This window comes from Lissotriton vulgaris, chromosome 3_1, assembly GCF_964263255.1.
Source record: "Lissotriton vulgaris chromosome 3_1, aLisVul1.2, whole genome shotgun sequence".
Lineage (NCBI taxonomy): Eukaryota > Metazoa > Chordata > Amphibia > Caudata > Salamandridae > Lissotriton > Lissotriton vulgaris.
The window spans coordinates 2,015,916,617-2,015,940,942 of record NC_141689.1 but is presented as its reverse complement, the minus strand read 5'-3'; the positions used below and the strand labels follow the sequence as shown (position 1 = coordinate 2,015,940,942).

The following is a 24,326-nucleotide window of genomic DNA, read 5'->3' as shown; positions in this document are numbered from 1 at the left end:
GCACCTACTTAGTTGCAAAACAGATATTCAAGTTAATTTGCTCTGGCCCAAGAAGAATGTGTTTCTGGGGTGCCTGTGCTAAATTTATGGTGGCTTGCAGGCAGTTAAGGTAGTTGGTGAAGATGGGTTAATTAATCCTTTTTTGAGTTGCTCACTTTTGCTGAATATTGGTTGTAGGTCCTTAGCAATGATCTTCATGTGTGAGCGTGTTCTGTACGTCTGGGTGCTCTGTATTGCACCAGGATCTTTCACATAGTGTGATCCTGTATCTGCAATTTATCTGGTTGTCATTTTGGTGAAAAAGCATGTGTGGAATGTGGCAAATTGACGACTACCTTTTTACCATCCCATTTTCATAGATTTAGTGATATGGATGAACTTTCCTTCGAACTGAATGAATTGCAGGTCTTCGACAACCCGAACTAGTTCTATAGTTTCTAGCTCTTATTTTTAGGTCTCGCTAGAGTGCTGCTTTTGCCGGCCTCCAGCTTGCTGTTACGCGCACAAGTGCGCGCAACATGCACAGCTGCCATCTGGTTTGTAATGGCTCCGTGCACGCGCCATCTGCCTCCCTTCCAGCGCGTTCACTGCTGTGCGCTCACATCCTTGATCGCTTTCACCGCGATCCCTTGCGTGGCCGGTACTTTCACAGCCGCGCGGCCAATGCTTGTTTCATAAGTATATGGTCTCCAGTACACCTTACGGGTCCCTCAGCTCTCGCAGAGACCCTCACAACTTTTCCTCGGGTACTCATATCTTCACTTTGCAATCATATTCCTGAGAGGCCACATCAAGCAGGGGTTCTCACATCACTACGCGGTCCATGTCTTCTAGTCTCTGAAGTTGTCTGATACAGGCTGGCGCTTTCCTCGGGGGCTGTTATTATTCACCATCCATCTGTATGGCCGCACATTCTCCAATGAACCCTCACATCTGTACCTTGGTCCAGACATCCTGATTCTCACCAAGGACATTAAAAAAGTTCCGGTACCCAGTCTATTTCCCTCTCTGTGGTCCTCGTGTACTGGTGGGACCCTCACACCATCAGCTAGTACACCTCAGGACACCCCTTACCTTGCCAGTGTGCTCTGTAGCTCTGTCCGTTTCTCATGTAGCGCCCAGGGCTGCACTGGAAGCGCTTACCGTAGCCTGGCCCGGGCCTGCACAGATTCCTGCAAACACAAGCTGGCAGGCGGGTGAGGTGGGGCAGCTGAGTCGCTGTTCCCACAGCCCAGAAATCCCACACCATGCCTACCCCGCCTATATACCACTAGGCCCAGCCTATGCCAAGCCCCACCTGTGTTCTGGCCAGCCTTCCTGTGCGAACGCCAAGCCTTTAGATTGGATGCACGCTGTAAGGCTCTACTCACCCCCCCCCCCCCCCCCCCAGCCCTCCTAACCTGAGAAGACAATGACTAAGCCCCGCCCTCTTACGCCCAGCCCAAGTTAGACACCACCTATCCTGGCTTTGCCTGACCTACCCTAGGCCTGCACGCATTCAGGGCCTTCCCACGCACTGCTGTAGGGCGGCCTACCCTCCTACTCCAGTGCTGCGCGTCGGTTCAGCTCCGTCTTGTGGGACCGACTGCCACTAGTAGAACATTTTTTTGTTTAAACGCGAGTTTTTTCGATTTCAGTGGATACCTTCAACACAGTTTGCTTCATTAAATGTTTCCGTAGGGCACTGTATTTCTTTTTATTTTTTTATTTTATTGCATTTTATTAAGTACCTGGTACAGATCAATAAATACAGTATACAATCAGCATAAAACCACTCTACGTGTGTCAAATTGTTAAATTACAGATGTAACAGAGTTAAAAACAGATATGGATAATATCATATTTCAAGAATTACAGATAGGATAGCAATAGGGCTATAGTCGAGTCTCTCCAGGTTCTTAGCGGGCCCATAGTTTTAAACCTAATTCTCTAGTTCTCCTGCTTCTTTCCCTATAAAGAGCAGTCAATATTATGAATCCTTAACAGGCGAGAGAGCCACATCTGGAAGGACAGAGCCGCGATATCCTTCCAACCTGCTGCCAGAACAATCCGGAGGATAGCCACAGATAAAAAGGAACGCGTCTTCGTCCTTATTCAGATTTAATTTGCTGTCATACCCAAGAATCATTAGGGTAGGGGAAAGGCTGATCTCTATACCTAGCAGCCCCTTACAAAATTTCTGGATATTAATACGGATCTCTGATAGCTTCTGACCGAAATAAAACATATGGGCTAAATCAGCTGCTTCCTCAGTAAATCTAGGACATTTATCATCTTCCCTCTTACCCCACCCAAATAGCTTAGCAGGGGTAAAATATAGGGTGAATATCGTCTTATAATGCTGGGCTCTCAAATTCGTAGAGCGGAACCATTCCCGGCCAAATTCTGCGCCTTTACTATATTAACTGCCGGATCCCCTAGTTTGACCATCCAAGCTGATTCCATTTTCTCAATTTTATTCTGGAGTGTTAAGATTAGGACTTTATAGATCGGATTAATTTTGGCCACCCCCACCTACAATATATTCCACCACAGTGCTTTTACCCCCTGGAGAGATGGGTGGCCTACTCCTAGACGGTGTTTGTTGCAATTGCTGAAATGTAAATCCTTTTGCAGCGGGGGTTTGATATTTCCTCTGAATTTCATTAAAGCTCAGCAACCGATCGCCTAAATAAAAAGTCCCCCACTCTTCTGATTCCTTGTCCCTCCTTCAAACCCCAAAGACTATCAATACTCCAATATGGAAACTGGCTAGAATTCCAAAGTGCGGTATAATTGATTTTCAGAATTCCCAGAAGCTTCTGGATACTCTTCCAAACCTGCCAAGAACTTTCCAATAACTTATATCGTTTTGTGTTATAATAACACTTATCCGTTTTGCTTAAAAGTACACCGGTGGTTTCCTTGCCTAATACCAACTCAAAAATGGAGGGTGGGTATTTTACCCCTAATGGAAGGACAGAAGTATTTTGAGTGCCATCTAATAAAATAGCCATCTGGCTAAAGAGACAACTCAACATATGCAATCTTATATTAGGAGCCGCTAGCCACCCCCTTGTCCTATGGTAGTGAGAGATATTTCATAGACAGTCTAATTTTGCCGTATTGCCAGATGAAATTCGCAAAGGCTGCTTCTAAAGACCTTAGCACTGCCTCACCGACAACCAAAGGAATGGTACGAAAGAGGTACAGTAGCTTGGGGAACATGGTCATCTTGATGACGTTAACTCTACCTATTCAAGATGGATGTAAACAGTTGATTCTTTTTAGCTCTGCCGTGATGGTCTTCAGTACTGGCAAGTAGTTCTGCCGTGAAGGTCTTCAGTACTGGCAAGTAGTTATCATTAACAATTGAATCTACCTTTAAGTTTATCCTAACCCCCAAATAAATTGCTGATTCCATATATCTGCCATCCTTCTTTTGTATATTTTTCGAACAGATGATCTGGGTTTTTGATTCATTGAGATGGTATCCTGAATATTGACCACAATCCGAGGTGATATCTACAAGGGCCGCCATAGCCTGCCCCGGGTCTGGGGTTGTTGTTGCAAGATCTGCATACGCCATAAGCTTGGTTTCAAACCCCTTGCACAGCACAGGATTAATATGCTCACAACCTAAAATCATCCTAACCAGCGGGTCTATGTACAAGGCAAATAGGATTGGGGAGCAGGGACATCCCTGTCGTGTCCCCCACTATGATAATCTCATCAGAGCGGTCTCCCATTAATTGGACTCTTGATACTGGATTGACATACATGGCCCTTATAGCCTTTAAGATATTGGGTCCAAAGCCCCTCCGCTCCAATATCCCCCACAGATAGCTCCAGGTGACCCGATCAAAGGCCTTTTCCGCATCTAGGAGGATCATGGCAATCTGACCCCCCCCCCACAGCAGCCTAGGCGTCGAATAACACGATTGCCCGCCTGATGTGATCAGCGGTGTCGCGACCCGGTAGAAAACCGTGCTGCCATGGCGAGACTAGACTGCCAATGATTCCCCCCCCCCTCCGGCCCCCAAACCTCTTGGCCAAGACCTTCGAATACATTTTAGTGTCTGCGTTTGAGGGATATTTGGCAATAGGAGCCTGGATCTTCCTTGACCTTGCCCTTTTTATGAAAAACAACAATATTTGTGCATTTCCAGGAGCTCTGCACAACTCCAGAGAAGATTACCCCATTGAATAGATCCAACATAAATGGTGCCAAAACACCCTGCGGGCACTGCCTCGCTCCTACAAGCATCTGGAGCAGGAGAGCAAGAGACAGGCAGGGAAGAACGAAGAGCGAAGATGCGCAATGAGGAGTGATGACCAATGACTGAGTTATGAGCGGTAAGATGAGCTGCGAGAGGAGACAGACAAGGAGGTAGGTGGTGTGAGACTGTAAAGCTGCACACTCAAGGTACGATCATCAAAAGTCAAGTCTCCCATCTGTAGGACTTCTCCAACATGTGAGTTCGGCTTGACTCTGCTACCACAGGGTCATATAATCGAGCCTGATGCCACTGCCCACTAGCTTGGCAGTCAGCCTGCTAAGCAGCAGCCGCCATCTTGCCCCCCAGTAAGCATGAGGGCACTGTATTTCTCAAGTTCAAAGAATTGCAGTTTCTTATAAAGCGCGAATTTCACCGGAACGTTTGCATGAGCAACAGATACAGTGCTCAAGATAACCTTCATTTTGTTTTAAATTTCAGGTACGGTGATATTAAGTGATTTGTATAGAATTACAGGATATCATGTTCCCGCCTGGGCTGGTGGGAAGGGGTTTGGGGGGGGGGTAGAGAAGAGAGATTTACACACTTTAAAAAAAAATTGTATTTATGGTTGACTGATGCATTCGTGCTGCAGAGGTAAGGATTGGATTCCGTGGTTAACAACATCAACTGTTGCATGGATAAACACTTATAAGGTCCCAAAGGCGTGACCTATTGGCTATGCCAATGCTCGTTTTTCTTGCTATTTGATCCTGAAATTGGGAGATGGGACTTTAGAAAGGTAGCCTACAGATTGTTATGAGGTTTAATAGTACCCTCCTTTGGATTGTGCTCAGCACCAGAGTTTAAGGAGACTCCCATTTTGCCCCAATATCTTGTCATTGTTTTTTTTTCTTTTTTTTTTGTAAACCGATTTTTATTGGCTTTTCAAGGTGACATCATAGGAAGAAGCATTTACAATGCAATGGTCTCGGCATTGTTAAAGTTAGAGCTATTGGCATTGCTCATGACATTATTTTTGTTTATGTTTTTAAAACATTTAAAGAAACGGCATTGTCATTTTACAATGTCAATGGCTTAATCTCTCTCAAATGCGAGACCTATTGCGTTTGCACTGACATACAGAGCCGCTCGTGCACTCAGAGCCGCCTACGCACACACACACAGAGGGCGTGTGCTAGAGGGCGTTTGCAGATTGGTTCTCGCCTGCATGCTCACTTTCTCCTCAGCTAATGCCAACTTATAGCTGGGAAGTGTAAAAAAGTAAAGCAAAAAAGGAGAGTGAAGAATAGACAGTGTGTAGTATTTATGAAGTATACTAGAGTAGAGCGAGCGTGGTAGAGAGCGTGTTTTAAAGCGCGTGTGGGGAGTAGAGTGTGTGGGGGGGGGTGTGTAGTAGAGTAAGATGTTTTAACCTAAATAATAACGTTCTTACTGTTTTCTAGTAACGAAAGTAGACCAGCTGTACAGATGTATAGTAGATGGTGCTGCTTTAAGAAATGGCTGGAGTGCTTTGTTTTCCTGTTTAAGTAAATGACAATGTGAAAAAAAGATAGTCCAAAGTTTAAGTCGCAAAAAACAATGCACTTATTATGTAGGCTGCTCGTAAAACTGATGGTAGTGCTTACCTAAATATCCTTGTTAAGTTGCAAGAGATGTATATGGCAATATTTTACGGAATTGTTTTGTGCTAGTTGAATGTATCTGCACGTGTTTTTTATTAATCACACAAATACAAACACCTTTAAAAAGCAGTGACCGAGTATGCTAGTAAAAAGACTGTTTTGTGAATGTGTAAAAAAAAAAAAAATCAATGTAAATAAAATTTTGCTCTAAAAAAACAGAATAAAACGAACAGTTTTCTAACAACTAAGTCTAAACAGGCACTTAAAATAAGAAATTCATTCGGAAATAATTTACACTTACCTTTAAGTTGCGTAATCAACAACGTCTGGACAGTTGGCTGTAAAGAAAAAAAAACTGCAAAAGTGACAAATACAAATGCATATCATTGTAATTAAAACTTGTACCTATGTGCCTATATGTTGTAATGTATTGCTTCCTAGTGATCCTTTCAAAACAAACTGCCTTTGGACTGCAAAAGAAAAAAAAAACATTAATAAACGTGAAAAGGTAACAAACCATTTCCAATGAAACAAAAAATTAGCATAATACAAAACCAATCTATTCTTAATGTTAACTAAATTCCGAAACTAAATACATATAAACATTACACCAATATCACACTATTCCTTAATGTAGCTGTCACACCCTAGTAAAACAGGCTAACTTACCTTGACACGCCACTACACGATCACTAAACATTCAAAGAAAAAAAGCAACATCAAGCAATGACAATGTAACAGAAGGCCAAATACATAGACAATAAATCCATAAAATGTTAACTGAAGTAATTTTTAAACAAAATATATGTAAACATTAGACAAAGATTGCAATTACCATAATGTAGCAGCGTCACGCCGTACCGTTCATTCTAGAAACCAACCTAAGTTACCGACACCCGCAGATTAAATTAAAAACGTGCCCCGCTGTAGTCAAATGAGGGACTTTCCACAAAATACGAATAGCAGCACTTTCTTCAAAAACAACGTTAATTAGCATTATTTAAAAGATTACCAATAAATGTAAAGAAACGCAATAACTATTACCAAAAAAGGAAAATAAAAAAATAACAATAAAACACAAACACATTTTCCGAAACATTAATTATTAACTCTACAAAAAAAAAAACACCTAACAAATACCGAGAGGACTTACCTTAAAGAAGCTGCAGTGAGAATGTAACCAAGCAATTTCAATTACACAAAGGAGCATAATACAGAAAAGCTAATAAATTCATAATGTTGGCACATGATAGCCCGGCACACTCTGTACATAAGTTATTATAAGTTTAACAACAGTTCAAAGGATTTTGTTCCAAACTTATAATAACTTATGTACAGAGTGTGCCGGGCTATCATGTGCTTGTATTTTTAGGAATGCTAGGTTTCTTTGGAATCTGCTTCCGAATTAAGGAGGTATAGGGAATTGTGCTTCCAGCCCATATCTTGCACCTTTGCTTCGTTAATACTAATAGGGACTTTAAGACGTGTGCAGACAATTATGCTTTGATTCCCAGTCTTGTATATTTTGTTAATTCATAATGTTAAAATTCCTACACTCAATGCGCACAAACATTACACAAATATACAAACATTAAAGAAACTTACCTGAAAGTGCCTGCGACCTTACCAACAGTCCCATTTTCTCTCGCATTTCCGTAAACACAGCAGTATCTGATTCGTTAAAAAAACGCTAAGTAACAGCTCACAAGATAATATTAAACACCTTCAATAACAAAGTTAGTTACAAAAAAGAGTTTTGTAATAAGAAACATAAGTTAAAAAAACACAGACCTAGCAAAACAGGCTAACTTACCTTAACACCCCGCTACACAATGACAAAACAGTCAAACAGAAGCAACATTAAGCAATGACCATAATTTAAACAAAGGCCAAATACATAAAAACATATAAAAGTAAATGACATTTATTATAACTAGAAGATATAAAGCAATTAAACATTAAATAGACTTACCGAAAACTTGCCGCAGCCCGACCGACCGTACAATCCCTTCTCCAATGTTAGTAAAGATAGCTGGGTTTTTTTTTTGTCGAATCAGCGAGACTGCTAACCGTATATTCGACACAGCCAAAAACAGACTTAGTAAAAAAATAAATTTTAAGACCTAAGTAACACAAGTAAAAAAAAAGGAACTACAACAAGAGACAAAATAACTAACCTCCACGTTGCAACAGTATCATGATACGGAATGGGTTAAAGCTATAAAAAAACACAAAAATGCATTGGATGAGACAGAAAATAAGAGGGCTTACCTGAGACCAGAAACCACAGCGCTGTGCACATCTCCTGTCCCCTTTCCGTCCACACAAGCCAGCTGCATGCAGTAACTTTGTGTGTGTGTGTGTGCCCCCACCTGCACTCCCCACCCCTAGTCTTCCTTCATAACAAACATGGCGTGCTCTCGCTTTCCCTCCATCCGCCTTCTCAATGGCTTGTCTCCTACCGGCCCTGCAGCGCTGTTACTGGTAAAATGATGCACAAGATGTGTGTGCTGTTGCTCCCCTGGGCCCTCAGCTGGGCCAGCATTTACTCCTGAAAAGACCCGCTGGTCATGTTGGACTGCTACAACCGCTCTCACCTGCGTAAACTAGTTCTACGCGCCGCCACTGGGCACGAGCCGAAGGCCACGCCGATGTGCACACTCACGGCGTGCCTACAACGCATGCAGCTCTTTCACTTTCCCTTGTTACCCATATCAGTCTTCGCTGTCTGCCCTCTGCATCCAGGCTGCCATGCTGCAGCTCCACCTTCCTCCAGATCGACCAGGGAACGGCTTAACAAAAAAGCTGCATCCACCAATGGGGTGCTGCCGATGACTCCCCTTTCCTCTTGCCGCACCAGCAGTTGCCATCTGTTTCATCGCGCTGGTAGATGGAGCCTGGAGCAGCAGCCGTCGTGGCGATCCAGAGCGCGGCACAATTTCCAACAGCCAAGTAACAGTTCCTGCTGTCCTGTCGCGATATCCCATTAAGGATCCCAAACAATAGATTCTCAAGCCAGCAGCCTCTGCAGAGCAATTAGTATGCCACATAGCATTTTTCTTTCAATACTGGGGGTTCTAGATCTCAGTTGGCCATAGTGCTGCAAACGGGCGCCTCAGCCGACTGCTATCTTGCTTTCCTTCACTCACCCTTAAGCTTCTCTTAGCTGGGAAATTTGTTTCGGCGACTAAGAGGACTCACCAACTGGCTTTTATGGGCCTTTCTAGCGACTTCGATCTGATAAACCGCACTAAATTATGGGAAATAGTGGAATAATTGGAGCTTCCTCCTCATCTGCTCTTCGGTAGGTTCTGGTTACCCTAGCGCTTGGACGCCTCCAGGCAGCAATCTCGCTCTACAAGTCTACAGGTTTACAGGTGGAAAAATAAATGTTAACGATGAGGCATTGGCACTGGGAAACTTTCTGTAGTGATCTGTTAGGCGCCCTCAATTTGAACACATAGAAGTGTAAGGCAAGGGTGTATTTTGTCCCCTTTCTCTTTCTGCTCTTTGTAAACAACCTAAGCAGTTTTTATGCAAGCAGGGAAAGACATGCCTATGAAGCGCCTAATCCCCATTCCATTGTACGATGATCACTCCATTATTATTTCTAGAAAAGCTAATTGGCTTTCACTTTTGTTGGAATAATTGTTGTTCTTTATAGAGGTTTTGATTCGAAGGGTTAATTTAGCTAAACTGTTTAGCATAACCTGTGGCCCTGCAAAGTCAAAATTTAAGTCCCATTAGGTGGGATGGTGCCAAGTTAGAAAGAACCAAGCCTTTTATTTGTGGATTTTATTTAATTTGTCAGTCACATGGGTCCCTCGAACAACAATAACTTAGTAAAAGTTGCATCTTGGCGCCGTTTCTTTTTCTTCTGTATAAGTGTAATCTAGGACCTTCTTCTTGCCATCATGATTGCGGGGAAGCACTAGTGTGTTCCTACAACATCGTTCCTAACCACTGGCGGGTCAGGGGCATGCTCACTCTGTGTATTCTGATAACCTGGCTCTCTAGCTGCAAAGCGTGACATTAGTCTTTCTTCCATGTAAATCGGAAGTTGGTCATTATATTTTTAGATATACATTGTTTTTTAATGTGGCAACAATTCCAGTTTACTGAGTTTCCTGGATACCAGTCTCTTTGTATCAGTGTTACATATACGACATTAATACCTATCGGTGTTAATGATGTACAAAATAAAAATGTGCAGAAATGTATATTGTATTTGGTGTTAAGCCACACTTTATTCAAAAGGCTTGCTTGGTACATGTTCCTGTGCAGGGCATGACAATTAAGTCCTGTAAAATTACAGTGAGCAGAAAGCTGCATATACCCAGAGGAATGTACTCCTTCATTGTAATATGCACTCTTTACTCATGTATACTTACCTGTAGATTTGTTTCAATCTTAAATCGTTCATTACTATTGAATAGCTAAAATGATTCTTCAAACTGTTTTTTTTTTTCCTGGACATGTGTGCCCTGTTTTTGCCCAGTGGAGCCCTCCATTGGGCATACACTAGATTGACTGGAATCGTCTCTTATTTATTGTTCCTTCTCCTTTGTTCTAGGTGACAAACTGAACCCTATTTCTTTTTTTTAATTTAGTGTCTTTGTTGTATGAGCACAGATAAAATTGTCAATTACGTAGGTGTTCCATATTGCAGTAGAAAGGGCAGTTTCGATATTTAGTCCTACGTATGGCCTCCCTTCGCTAGACGTATGGTAACAATAGGAAAATGTTTTCTTTCCTTCTCTTGCAGTCAGTTGAATGGCTTAATCTCAGTTCAACAGCACTCCTTGGTGAGTGCATACATTTCGTTTGCCAGATACGGATCAAATATCGAGAGATTTAGATCCTTTCCATAATCCTCTTACAGAGTACTAAGGTTTCCTAGGATTTGCATTTGTAGGTCATGATGCCAATGCAAGGTGTTCCTTTAGCAGGTTGGTACCTTAAGCCTGTTTAATTACGGAAAATCTTATTTCGTCATCCTCCAAACCATGGAAGAGTATAGGGACTTTAATTTAAACGTATGCTTAAATGAAGGTTCCTATAGTCTTCCATGGTTGAGTGAGAGCAAGCACCACTACACTATTTGGAGGATGACTAAATAAGATTTGCTGTAATGCGCTTTTCTGCTGTTTGACAAAGTGCGTGTGTCTGTCCACCGCCACTACATTGGTCACCTCAGAAAGAGGTTGAAAATATCAAGATATGAATAGTTTAGATAGCTAATATATAAAGCTAGGCAAATTAACACTTCTGCATTTTACACATCTCTGAAATGTGGACTTGTTAATTTTAAGGTTCATGCTCCAACTTTATAAAGTATCTTGATCATAGAATTACTTTCCCGCTGTATGCTAGTGACGCTGAATGAACTGGTCCTTCCCACTTGTATAGTTCATGGACAAAGAGCGTAGCCTAGATTGCAGTAAGGAGATGGAGTGAAGAACCCGTTTTGACAAAGACCTTTAGTTGAAAGGAACTGGACACTTTTAAAGACCTTTTTGATTTTGTGTTTTTTAGAAAGTGCACTTTATTTACGTTCATGTTATGGTGTTGAAGTTGCTTCAGGTTATGAGACATTCCAGTAATCTGTGTAAGACTTTACTGATCATTGTGTGCTGGTGCTTTATTTAAGTTGTTATGCCGAGAATTCCAAATATAATGTCCAAGAGGATTTGATATGTAAATGTAATGTAAATGTATAGGCATTTATATAGCGCACTACTTACCCGGAGGGTCCCAAGGCGCTTCGACCGCTGCGAAACCCTTCCTGGCTTCCCTGAGAGATGGTCCCTTAATGGGTATCTCCAGGGTGAGACCAGGCATCCCCGGCAGTCTGGTGGGGCCGTTAGTGAAGATGAGGCAAGCTAATGCCCAGAGTTGCCGAGTGTGATCGCTGATCAGAGTGGGCACCGAGGCGAGAGAATTATCGAGTCCGCTGACCCTGGTCCAAACCTGCCGCGCCGGGAATCGAACCCTGGTATACATTCCTATTGGAACGTATACAACTGTTATGTTGAAATTATCTAACCTTATGCTCCATATTTTAAAACCATTCTTTTTCTGGTCACTTCATTACTTGCATTCACTGTAGCCGGTATAACATATCTTGCTACTCCTTGGCTTTGATTTAGATCACCAGGCTTCACACTGATAACATTGAACCTCAGTCAATTGCGCAAACCTTCCTCCTCACTCCCATCCACTGGATCAGCATCTTGTTTCTGCCACATTCTTTCCAAACCTTGTTATAAACGTCAGCATGTTTTTGACTTGTTAAACCATGCAACTAAGATGAATTAGTCCAGTGAAAATCCATCAGGACCAAGTTGAAGCTGCATTTTCTTAATCTTTATATACTATGTAAATGGGTTCCATTTGTATTGCTTTCATTTTTCACGGGAGTATCCTGAAAATCTGGTATGAATCCAGCCCTCTATGACTTATGTTGGGCGTCCATGACTAAGATAAGCATTAAAGGGTCTGTACTGTAACTTGGAGCTATTCAAACCGGTTCTTCGTGCCCGATGCATAATGTTCAGGCCGGAGTTGATACCTTTTGGATATCAAGAACTTCAAAAGTAAGTGTGAAGGCATAAATAACCGGTCATACATTGTCTTTTGGAAGAATCTGTCAAGTTCAAACCTTGCCTTGGTTGAAAGCAATATATCAACTAACAAATAGCTTGGAGGCAAAATGGCAAAGCAATTGTCTAAATTCGTAGACTGTCCCCTTGTTGCACTGGTGATAATATAAACCCCTTTTGCAAACTGGTTCCCAGAGTGCCATCTATGAGTCACCAAAAAGACCTGGAGTGAAAAGAATAGCGGGATCATGAAAAACATATATATCTATATCCCAGTGGTTACAGAGGTTCTAGTTCGTCTGACATTTCAATCCTACAAATCCAGAATATTCAGCAGTTATAGGTAGCTGATCTAACTATCTCGTGCCCCCACAATGCATCGTTCATGGCATCACTTGTGGCATCACTCAGTGACTGTCTTTTTAAATAGTTTATTAGTGTTAGATATATATTTATCTTGAGGTGTATTGATGATTCAGAGGGTGTATGAGTGCCTGCATCCCTTGCGGCCGGACTGGTTCCCCCGCTATGTAAACAAGCAAGAATTAAAGCACTTTAAAAAAAGCCAAGTTCAGACCCTGGTGACTTGGCTAGTTATCGCCCAATCTCTTTACTACCAGGTATTAGCAAACTGGCCGAAAAACATGTAAATTCTATATTGGCAGCTTATGTGGAGCACAATAATGCTTTACACCCCACTCAGACTAGATTTAGAAGTAAGCAGGGCACGGAGACGGCCCTTCTTGCTGTGGTGGAAGAAGCGAGGAAAATTGTGAATACCGGAGGTTGCGCTGCTATTATTCTGTTAGACCTCAGCGCAGCCTTCTATACGGTAAATCACCACATTTTGATTCCAAGACTGAGGGAGGTGGGAGTACCGGGGACTGCCCTTAAGTGGTTGCAGTCCTTTCTCTCAGATCATTCATGGTCTTTGAAGAAGAGGTCCTTTCAAAACAGACCCCTCTACAGTATGGCGTCCCCCAGGGATCTTCCTTAAGCCCCACCATGTTCAACATCTACATGCTGCCCCTTGCGGACATTGTGCTTCCCAGGGGGCCCAGCTGGTCACATATGCTGACGACACCCAGTTGATGGTGTCCCTCAGCCATCCTGATACGAATGACAAGAACCAGACATCTTGCCTGGTAAAAGTAGCTGAGTGGATGGATTTGTCCTTCCTCAAACTTAATGGCTCCAAGATGGAAGTCATGATACTAGGACATGCAGCTCCCCTTAATTTAGATCCTTGGCCTAGTTGTCTGCCTCCCCCCCCCCCCCCCCCCCCACCTTACCAAAGAAACAAATTAAGAGTCTGGGTGTATGGTTGGACTTTAATCTTCGTTTCTCTGTACAATCGCGCAAAGTGACTGCTACCTGCTATTGCCTGATTAGATTGATGAAGATCTTGCCACTCCTTCCCTTTGACACTAGACGTCTACTGGTGCAAGCCCTTATTTTATCGCGGCTTGATTATGCTAATGCGATCTACTTGGGTGCTACACAGGGGACTATCAAGATCTTACATGTTTTCCAGAACTGTGCTGCTCGACTTCTAATGAATGTTCCGAGGCGCACCTCAGCTAAATCAGCACTTTGTCAGGTGCACTGGCTTCCAGTGCAACAAAGAATTTGGTTTAAGGCCCGCTGTGATCCTGCCGATGCTTCAACTGTATCAGTACTCTCGTACACTTAGAGCCAATAACAAACTTTTGACAGTTCCTAGGATCCATCGGGCACGTATGGGTGGCCGACGTTTTTCTCTCCACGCGGCAAAACTATGGAACCAGCTCCCTGATTCCGTTCGCCTTGAACCTCTTCAGGAAACTGCTGAAGACCTTTCTCTTTCCATGAGTAGCAGAAAAATTCTAGCGGTCTTAAATGCAATGGCATGCCCCAGGGTAGCCATGCGCTATAGAAATACGTATTCATTCATGTATGATTCAGTGGGTGCTTAATTTACTGTATAAGTGAGTGATTAGGTGTCTCAGTGAATGTTTGGGTGAGGGACTACGTTGTGCAAATGCCTGTATAAGTCTGTCAGTTGGTGTCTAAATCTCTGTATGGGTTGGTTAGTGGCTGTATGGGTGATTGATTGGGTTTCTGAGTACCTGTCTGTGTGGGTGAGTGTGAGGATGTGACTGCCTGCATGGATGAGTGAGTCGTGGCTGTGTGAGTTAGTGACTGCGTTTATGGGTGGGCTGTATGGGTGACTGTGTGTATTTATAGCTGTGTCGGTGAGTGAATGGATGGGTTTGTGGTATATGGGTGAGTAACTGCATATGCGAAAGGCAGTATAGGTGAATTTTGTGAGTACATAAGTGATTGTATGTGTGAGTGGCATGTGGGCATGTATGTGCTTGTCACAGATTGTATAGGTGAGTGAGTAAGTGCATTAGCATCTGTATGAATAAGTGAGTGGGTCTGTGTGTGACTGTATAGGTGAGTAAGTGGTGTGTAATTGACTCCATGTGAGTGACTAGGTGTTTGAGTAGCTCCATGGGTGACTTACGTGTTTGAGTGGCTGTATTGGTGTTTGAGTGAATGTCAGTGGATGTATTGGTGAGTGAGGTGGTTTGAGTGGCTGTATGGGTAACTGAGTGAATGAATGTGTGTGTAGAATTATGAATCCGTGAGTAGATATGGAAGTACTGGTATGGGTGTCAATGGTTTTGAGAATGTTAGTGTGGAAGTTACAAGGGTTGTGTAAATATTTATATTGGGGTGTGAGTGGGTGCATCATTCTGTGGATGTCGTCCGTGATGGCATCAGTATGTTTGCAGCTCCCTCTGTGCAAAAGCAGTGCCTACAAGAGACTGGAAGGTGCCAGTAACCTGGGGTTTGGGGGGAGGGGGTACCTTCAGGCTTGCCCTGTGGTCCCCAATGAGCTAGCCATGCTCCCCATTCTCCTCAAACAATGATGGCAGTTTGCCATCCAAGAGACACTCTTCTGGAGAGGTAAAGCCAAACCCAGTAAAAGCACTTTTTTAATTTATTTTTTTATTTTAACAATCCCACTGACCATTTGGATTCTATCACATCTGCTCTAGATTCAAACGGACTAAATGATTCTGACCTGGTTGATTTGGTACCAATAAAACACACAGGTCTCAATTTCCTAAGGGAAAGACTGCCTAATCCAGTGCTAAATGTTTGACACAGTTAAAGAACTATCATTTGATCCATCATTACTGTTTTATCCCCATCAACAAAATGGTCCACAACTTCTCACATAGAAGAATTCAGTGGAGCATAGAACCCCATTAGGCAAAACTTTTAAAATGAACGAATGATACTTCCTTAAATTGAAGAATACGTTTTATTGAAGGAACAACCCCTGGGACACGCAAGTCCCCTGCTCTCCTCAACTGCTCTGCTCTCCGCTGGATTCTCCATTCCAGAATCCAAGCATGAGCCATAGAAATTTTACAATATTGATACAACATTTACAATACTACAATCTGTACAATACTACAATCTATAATAATACAACACATCTCCCCTCCCCAGAACACAAAAAAATAGTACACCTCATAGAGCACTAAGCACAGAAATAATGTTTAAGCCAAATTGGTTTGGAGTGACCAGACCATCTTCTAACCACAGGCTTATGAGAAACTGACCTGTCAGCCACAATCTCATCGGATGTTCCAGTAAAACTAGGATTTTTTGAAATGGGAATACTGGAATTGTATTTGTTATTCAACCAGATGTTGTTCTAAATCCTTGCTTAATGTTACCTTCCTAATATTCCACTTCCGTCCATCTTTCAACCATACACAATTACGAATAGCTTTCAAAACTTCTCTGGGTTTAGACCATCTGGATGAACCCATGTTTGAAATCCCTACTAGTGAAGTTCTCACATAGTCACCAATTTTGAAATTGCGAACTTGACCTCTAATTTTATCATTGTCTCTGGACCTCTTTGCATTGGTAATCATGTACCCTACAATCAAACTTCCCTGGGAACTAACCTCAAACTAGCTCTGCACATCCATGCAGGTGTCACCATGCTACACGCCATCCTTCCCTTGAAGACTGAAAGGAGACTCTTGAGTGGCAGTGTGAGGTGTGTTGCGGTAAATCCAAATCATTCTCTTAACAGAAGACTTGCAATCCACACCCTACGTATCAGCAAATTGTATACATTCTTTTAAAACTCTGTTGAACCTTTCAACCATGCTGTTTTCCCTTGGATTATAAACAGCAGTGGTATAATGCTTTACACCATGCACCCTCAAAGACTCCTGAAATTCCGAGGCTTTGAATTGTGGACCATTATCTGTGGTAATGCTTTCAGGATAACCTTCCCTATGAAATTTCCCGTAAAAACTGATGACATTAGAAGATCTGATTTCTTTCACAAATGCTACTTCAGGCCAATTGGTATAATAATCAATAAAAACAAAGGCAAACGTCTTTGCTATGCCACTAGCATTAAATGGACCACAAATGTCCATGGCTAATTTATGCCAAGGCTTCTCTGGCAACACAGTGGGGGTGATAGTGGTGTCCTGCGATACATGAGATTTAGCACTACACATGCATGCAACGAAGTTAGTTCCTTACACATCTTGCAATATCTTTGTCCATGCCAGGCCACCAGAAATCACACCTAGCTCTCTTTTTCATGCTTGACATACCAGAATGTCCTTTGTGTAAAAGTTCTAACAGTCTAAAGCGTAGTCCTGAAGGTACAACCAATTTGTCTGTTCTCCTAACAATCCCAGATTCAGGTTCAAAAGAGCTCTGACCCCCACCATTTTGTATTCTGTTAAATCCTTGTCATTTAATAAACGACGATTAGAACATTCTGACAAACAGGAAATTACACGTAACATGCAATCATCTAAGTGGCTTGTTTCCGTTCTTCTACACTGACAGCACCTTTGCATGCTTGCCCTACCGTGGTTACCAACCACTCTTCTTCAAATTCCTTATACATTTCACACTGTCACGATTACCTCTTCCTGAAAATTCTGGGCAAAGTCTGCGTTGTCATTCTTGAGACCTGGTACATACGTTATATGGAAATCATATTCTTGCAACCTTTACAACCATTTAACAATTCTGGGAGTGGCTTTTCCTGCACCCTTAGTAGTGAAAATATCTATTAAAGGCCTGTGAACTGGTCTTAGTTCAAAACTCGTGCCCCGTACATAGGTCTTGAAATAATTGACACCCCAAAAACAGGCGAGGGCTTCTTTTTCAATAACTGAATACGTAGCTTCTGCACTTCCTGAGGGTACAAAGAGACAGACTACTACCCATTTAGTGTTGTCATTGCTTTGCATTAAAACCGCCCCCAAGCCATATGCGCTGGCATCTACCACAATAATGGATTTGTTATGGGGAATCATAAGGTTTAAGGGCTACTGCTTTGGTGATCTCCTTTATGCTGTCAAATGTCATTTGGCACTCGGTGTCCCAACACAAAATGTATGCCTCTCTTCATAAGTAGTCTAAACACCTTGACTGCTAAGGCAATTCCCGCTGTGTGCTAAGGAATGCAGGATCCCATTGTTAATGACGAGCTCAGCTCGTCATAAGCACACGACCAGTGTACTGCAGGAAGAGCTGAGCTCGTCATGAGCAGCGAAGGGGTTAAACAGTATCTTGGACGCAAAATGTATTACAAATTTTGAATAATACTCCGCCAACCCCAGAAAAGAATGTAATTGTTTATCTGTAGGTGGTGAAGCATTTTCGATGGCATCAAGTAAATTCTTCTTAGGCTTGACTCCTTCCGCAGATAGGGTATGTCCCTGATAATCAATTTGTGTCATAGCATACTCGATACCAGGAAAACTCTTATTGTTTGGTGCACAAGTATAACTTTTATGTGGCTCATGAAATTAATTTGAATGGGTTTTATTAGCAGCAAGTGCAGGATTCCACATCAGTTCCACTACTTTTTTTTTTTTTTTTTACCAACAATGAGGCCGGATGGTTTTGTATGCTCTTCTATTTAAATGATTTTTTTCTTCCGGGAGTCCAATTTAAATGTCACTTAAGTTTTTCTATGGCAGTATGACAGGAGGATTTAACCTGATCCCTCACAGTTACTATTAAGTTTAACCAGTCTTTGTTGCCACTTTCACCAGCTCCAGCACAGTCCTTTGTGTTGTGTGGTCTGTGATTCAGATTCCAAAGACATACCATATGTGGAATTTCAAAACAAAAAAGTCCAGTGTAAACTGATGGGTAAACCTGGTGATGAAGAATGCAAACTTTTAGTGTAGTCCGGTCATTTATCTTTGACTTTATGTAGAGGGGTATGCATATTAAGCCTCGTTCTGTGCCCTTGAGTTCACAGTAGGTAGCTACCCTGGTTTCTAACCCACTGGAAGGCTCGAGGTGAACTGTAGTATGCTTGTATCTTTCTTCATTTGGTCTTTTTAATTGGGGGGTGTAGTGGCGGCTGACATTTTAAAAATGGTAATACATAAAAGTTGCGACTGAGTGCACAGTGGCTAGCGAGCAAATAGTGCATTTTCAAGCAAATTGGAGAAGGCAAGCAGGTTAATAAAGCAATTGTGGAAATGTAGCTATGACATCAATAAATAGATTTCATACAATAACGTAGCCAGAGGCTTATCCAGTATAACCACAGAACTATAATAACAGACATTAAGAGGATAATGTTGAGTACCTCGGCTTTCTTAATACTGCGGAAATCCAAGCTATTGTAATTTGTCGGATTGGACACAGTGAGACAGCAAGGAATAAACATTAAAAGGTAGTAGGGGACCCTACAAGGCAATTTACGTCTCATTGAGAGCAACTAATCATATAGTAAACATTAGATACATGGATGCCAGACTGACTGCATTAATTTCAGCATCTCCAATATCTGTACAGCAGATGGGGAAACAACTGAGTAGGTCACAAACTAGCAACATTTGAGAAATGATCATAAGCTATTAATGAAATGCTAGGATTAACATTCTCTTTAATAAGTGCGAACTTCTCAATGACTTGAACATTAAACTCTGGGATTTTTTTTTTAAGAAGGTCTCTCCCTGTAGAAAGCATTGCCGAAGCATTCAGTCTTTCCTCAATCATGGTGTTCCTCAGGAATGTCTTAATTCTGTTTAAAGTAGAACATAGTTTCGGCTGTAGTAAAGCCACTATCTGCGTGACTTTGCCGTATTAAGTAAGTTTCTAAGTTAAAGCAAGCAAAGAAATGCAACCAATGGCCTCCTGATTCAGACATTGCATTGCTTGCAGTACAGTTAATTCAATGCTCACATCCTCTTTGAGCATAGAGTAAGCTTCCTCCACCTCATTCAGTGCTTGCTCAGGGAAGGAAGTATCATTTTGCAAATTGTTCACTTTGCAGTAATTTGGCACTCACCAACTGCTTTGTAAAAGAAACGTTCCTTTGCCTGCTCAATTATAGTGTCCCATAGCTTTTGCAATTTGAACTACACTACTGCTGATTTTTCTGTGGAATGAGTTTTTTTAGTCTATGTAAATTGTCAACCCCATCTCTTACTTTGTGCTGTTGACAGATACGGTATTTTGGAAAGAGCTACCAGTGACTATTTTCTGTTTTTGTAATTGGCTCTATAGTATATCTACATGAGGCATTATTTAATGAAATAAAAACTGAAAAAAAACTAGTACTCCCTGTCTTGTAATGTTCTAGCAAAGCCACGGTCGTCCTTCTGACTTTTGAATCCAAAGTCCTCATTGGCTTCTAAGGTGCTGAAACCTTTCTCAAGATCAACCCCATATTGGAATATTAAGCTGATTGTACATATGTGAGTTCCAATTATTGGGGCTCCCTTTCTAAGCCTTCTGGTCACAATCTTTTGAAGTACTTCTGTTCTAGTTCCAATGATTGGGGCTCCCTTTCAAAGCCTTCTGGTCACAATCTTTTGAAGTACTTCTGTTCTTTTGGGGGAAAGTGATAAGAATGCTGCCTCAGATCTTTCCTAGTGCTTGTTGCATAATAAGTTGGTGGGTCTAACAGCACACATAATGGGTATTCGGGTACACCACAAAAAATAATTGTGTTCCACCAGAGATTCCACTCATTACTGAAGCACCATCAAAGCTTTGTGCTATCCATTTTTGAGGCTACTCTGGAAAAATCAAGTTTAATTAATGTAGGTTAGCTGAAGAAATGGTTTCTGCGTTAGTCTCTTAAATGTGTGAAACCAGTTCAAAAGAACCACAAACTAAGACAGTAAATTATTTTTAATAATATGCTTCTATTCCTATCCACTGCTTCATTGTCTCTTTATTGATTTTCGGTACGTGTCACTTATTGAGCTCCAACTTGGTGTCTCCCAACATTCCCAGTCTCGTCAGGTTTTACAAATGGATTCATGTGTGAGCATGCTTCTTTATTTTATCTGACAAATGCTTCAAGCATGTTACTCCTTTTTTTAGGTCTCGACTACAGCATTGCTTTAACAATGCTTGTTTGCCAATTATAGTATGGCTTTCAAAAGTCTACCCAAAACTGCGGATCGGGTACAGTTAATGTGAGCCAGGCGTGTGCACATTGCCAGCCACATCGCACGCCACCATTTGTCTGAGCCTCTGCATCAGACTTCTAAGGAATCCGCTCCCCCGCCACCCAATGCTGCTCCCCCGCCCCCCACCACGCAATGCCGAGAGCTTGTTTTTTTTTTTTTAACTTCAGCGCGTGGCGCGCGCTGGTTCTTTTCTGGGCACATGATTTTTTTTTTTTTGTTAAATATTTTTTTAAACACTAGAAAATGCACCAGCATCCACGCTAACCTCCTATTTACACAGCATGTCTCCTATCCGCTGATCTCCTATTTACACAGCATGTCTCCTATCTTCACGCTAAATGGACAGCAGCTGCTTGAGGTCTCTCGCGCTCCTCCTCTCAGCACGCTGTTGCAGCCTCATTTCCTCCAGCAGGCCCACTCTGCTTTTCTTCAATCTCTGCACTGGCCGGTCATTCTTCCTTCTGGCATACTTAATGCTTCCTCCCTCTGCCTTTCAGTTTCGTTCTTACTCCTCCCCCCCCCTTTCCCTTAATTTAACTCCATACATTTTGAATTATGAAAAATTCCTTCCTGTCCAGTGTTAATTTTACATTTCACGTTCATGGTTTTTTTTTTTTGTTCCACCCTCTGTGCTTGACTTAACTCGGTGATTCAAGGCCAGCCTTCGCAGTTCCCAAGGGGAAAAGAAAATCAGCTCAACTGTAGGCTCTTGGGGTGAGACAGTAAATCAGCCCAAAAGCATGGCAGTCTGACTTTGCATTAACACCAGGGCTTTGAGGGGGAGGAAAAAACTGGCAGGTCTCTCATAGGGGCGTGGCCGATATAATTCAGGGCGTGTTTAACAAGCATTTTTTTTGTTCCTGACTCATATTCCACTTCCTGGCATGCCCATCCCTCCGAACACCTCACTCCCACCTCCTCCCCGTTCCTCATGTGTTTAACTTCTTAAAAGCACTTTTGAAAGTGTTCCGTTCGATAACCTGACACTCTTTGTGAGCAGGCCAGTTTTATCTGAATAGTATTAATGGAAACATGAGCATTTACTGTGGACGTGTGGACTGTTCTGTAATTGGAAACTGTCCTGCAACTCAGACCTGGTCTGTGACCTCCGGGGCTTACTGCTGTGGCTGCCTCTGAGGCAATACCATGTCACTGGCTGTAGTACCAACCGCCAGCAGTAGAACAGCCTTTAATTGAATCCGGACGGAGGTGCCTGGCCTTTCTCTGTTGCCGTTTTCCTACTGGCGCCTCCCCGTCAATGGCAGTGACATTCTAGCTGCCGTGTATTAGCAGAATTATGCCAACCACCAAGACGGTGATAGAGTGCAGCACTCGCAGACATGTTATGGCTTTTTTTTTTTGGTTCCTGCGTATCATCCCACTTCCTGGCTTGCCAGTCTCTCCCATGACCGCCACCCCCTGTATTCTCTTTCCCTGATCTTTGTGTTTTCTGCTTAGAAACTCCATTAGAAGTGTTCCGCTAAAACCGGCCGGCTCGCAAATAATTATTTTCACTTGCACCACCCCACCCTCATAGTGTCACTGACTGCCGTGGGCATCCTTGCAGATCATTGGTTTATCTTCGGTGCCCGACAACAGCCTGACGCCTCTCAGGGCAGTGCCGATGAACTGGACAGGCTGCCACCACTATCATTATGCCACTCTGCACAGGTTGTGGCAGCGGGGTGTTTTTAATTTTCCAGGTCCCCATGTACTGCTGCTGTAAATTATGCAACAGTGTCCACCCTGCCCTCACTTGTGTTGCTGCCCTGGTCTGTGTAGGAGGAGGGGCCGGGGGTAAGTGTGTCCAGTCATAGTGAAAGCAGAGCCACACAGCACAGCTCTCAAGATAGCGTAGGCACCACTTCAAGAGCTCTGTTTTTATTAACACTACAAGGCAGGGGCTTCACAGATTATTCGTCAAGCTGATCTTTGACCAGCCTGCTTCCAAGTCAACTCTCAGTAGCTCTCAGCAGCCGACTTGGTCTCTCTAAGCAAGCAGTGCTCTTGTTGGCCAGATCATGAGGCAATAAGCATGATGCGCCTTGCATGTTTTGCGCAAACTCATCCCCCACTGGTGAACAGTTGCGCGCACAGACAGCAGATTTGCAGCTGGCAAACTCAATTGTTGCGCCCTCCATGAGCAGACAAGCCATCTTCCCGCACCATGCTCACCCTACTGTCGCCATGTTGACCACTCACAGTGCTCTCCCTATTATGGAGCAGTAATGCAGAGGAATACTGCTGGGTCAGCACATTCTCGAGCCTGGGCCCACCGTAGATTGTGGACAATCCTACGATTGTTCACTGCACTGAGCATGTGCTAAACTTTGAGAGAGCCCCTCTTACTGCACGGGAAAAGCTCGCAATAGTACTTCAAAAGTGACCGTTCGCAAGATGGCCTGCGCTGTAGGAAGAGTGTGGAGCATACTTCTTTGGGCATGGATAGTGATTAGTTCCCATTCCTAGCAACAAAGCAATATCCTTTATTTTTTGTGCTTTGTACCTATATACCCAAGGACGGAATCTGGAAAGCAGAGCAAGTTCTATGTTAAGTGAGTTGTATCCTCCACTCGTCCCGGTAGGAGCTGCAATTATGCAATGAGATTTCGTATGATGACTCCTTCACCGCTAGACTTTGCTTCATGTTAAACACGACTCTGGGAATCTTTCATTCAGAGGAAGGAGTTGGAGAGTAGGGTCGGGAACTCACCCTCTGCGCTCCTCCCTGTGAGCACGGAGGCAGTTCCAACTTCATTTACAAAGTGCCTCAAAGCCATCCCTGGGTATTTTGCTGCTACAGTGCATTCAGCATACCCTTCACACTCCCAGTGAATTAGGAGTATCAAGACTTGGTGCAGTTTTTGGACCATTAAAGGTAAAATACTTACAAATATTTCAAAGTTAAGAGTTGATAGATTGAGAAGGTTTGTTCCAGGCTTTAAACCCTTTATCTGAAGACAGATTTGTATTTGTTACCTAAGATATGCAAGCTGTTGTACCAAAGATGGCCTGTGATACATTGACTTGCTGTAAGTATGGTTCAGTTGTTGAAAATGATAAATCTAATGAGTATTTACCAGTCATTTAATCTCTGATAAAATTGGGCTCACTTGACTCTGTGATTTACTTAAGTTGATGTTCAGTCTTATTCTACGTCTCGTCACTTTGATTTTATTTTGTAGCAGTATTCTTCATCCTCATGACTGCTGGGCCACTAATGTATGTACCTTAAGGAGCCACAGATGCATGCAATGAACGGAACTATGGATGCATGTGATGTACAAGGGCCACTGATACATGTATTTTGAGTTACCTCTAATGCATGTACTGCTTATGGCCACTGATAAAGGTCCAAGGTGGGACTAAGGATCCTACATGTGATAGAGCGTG

General features: G+C 42.7%; 1 protein-coding gene across 3 annotated transcripts in view; it reads left to right on the top strand.

Annotated features, from left to right (window-relative positions):
- ACSL1 (acyl-CoA synthetase long chain family member 1) overlaps positions 1-24,326 on the top strand; it is a 408,120-nt gene that overhangs the window by 38,512 nt on the left and 345,282 nt on the right. The window contains exon 1 of one of the 3 annotated variants that reach the window (XM_086962493.1): positions 16,452-16,513. The exons of the other annotated variants lie outside the window; for them this stretch is intronic. The gene's annotated coding sequence lies outside the window, so the exon portion shown is untranslated. Of the gene's footprint in view, positions 1-16,451; positions 16,514-24,326 lie in introns of those variants that run through there. 3 annotated transcript variants of the gene reach the window in all.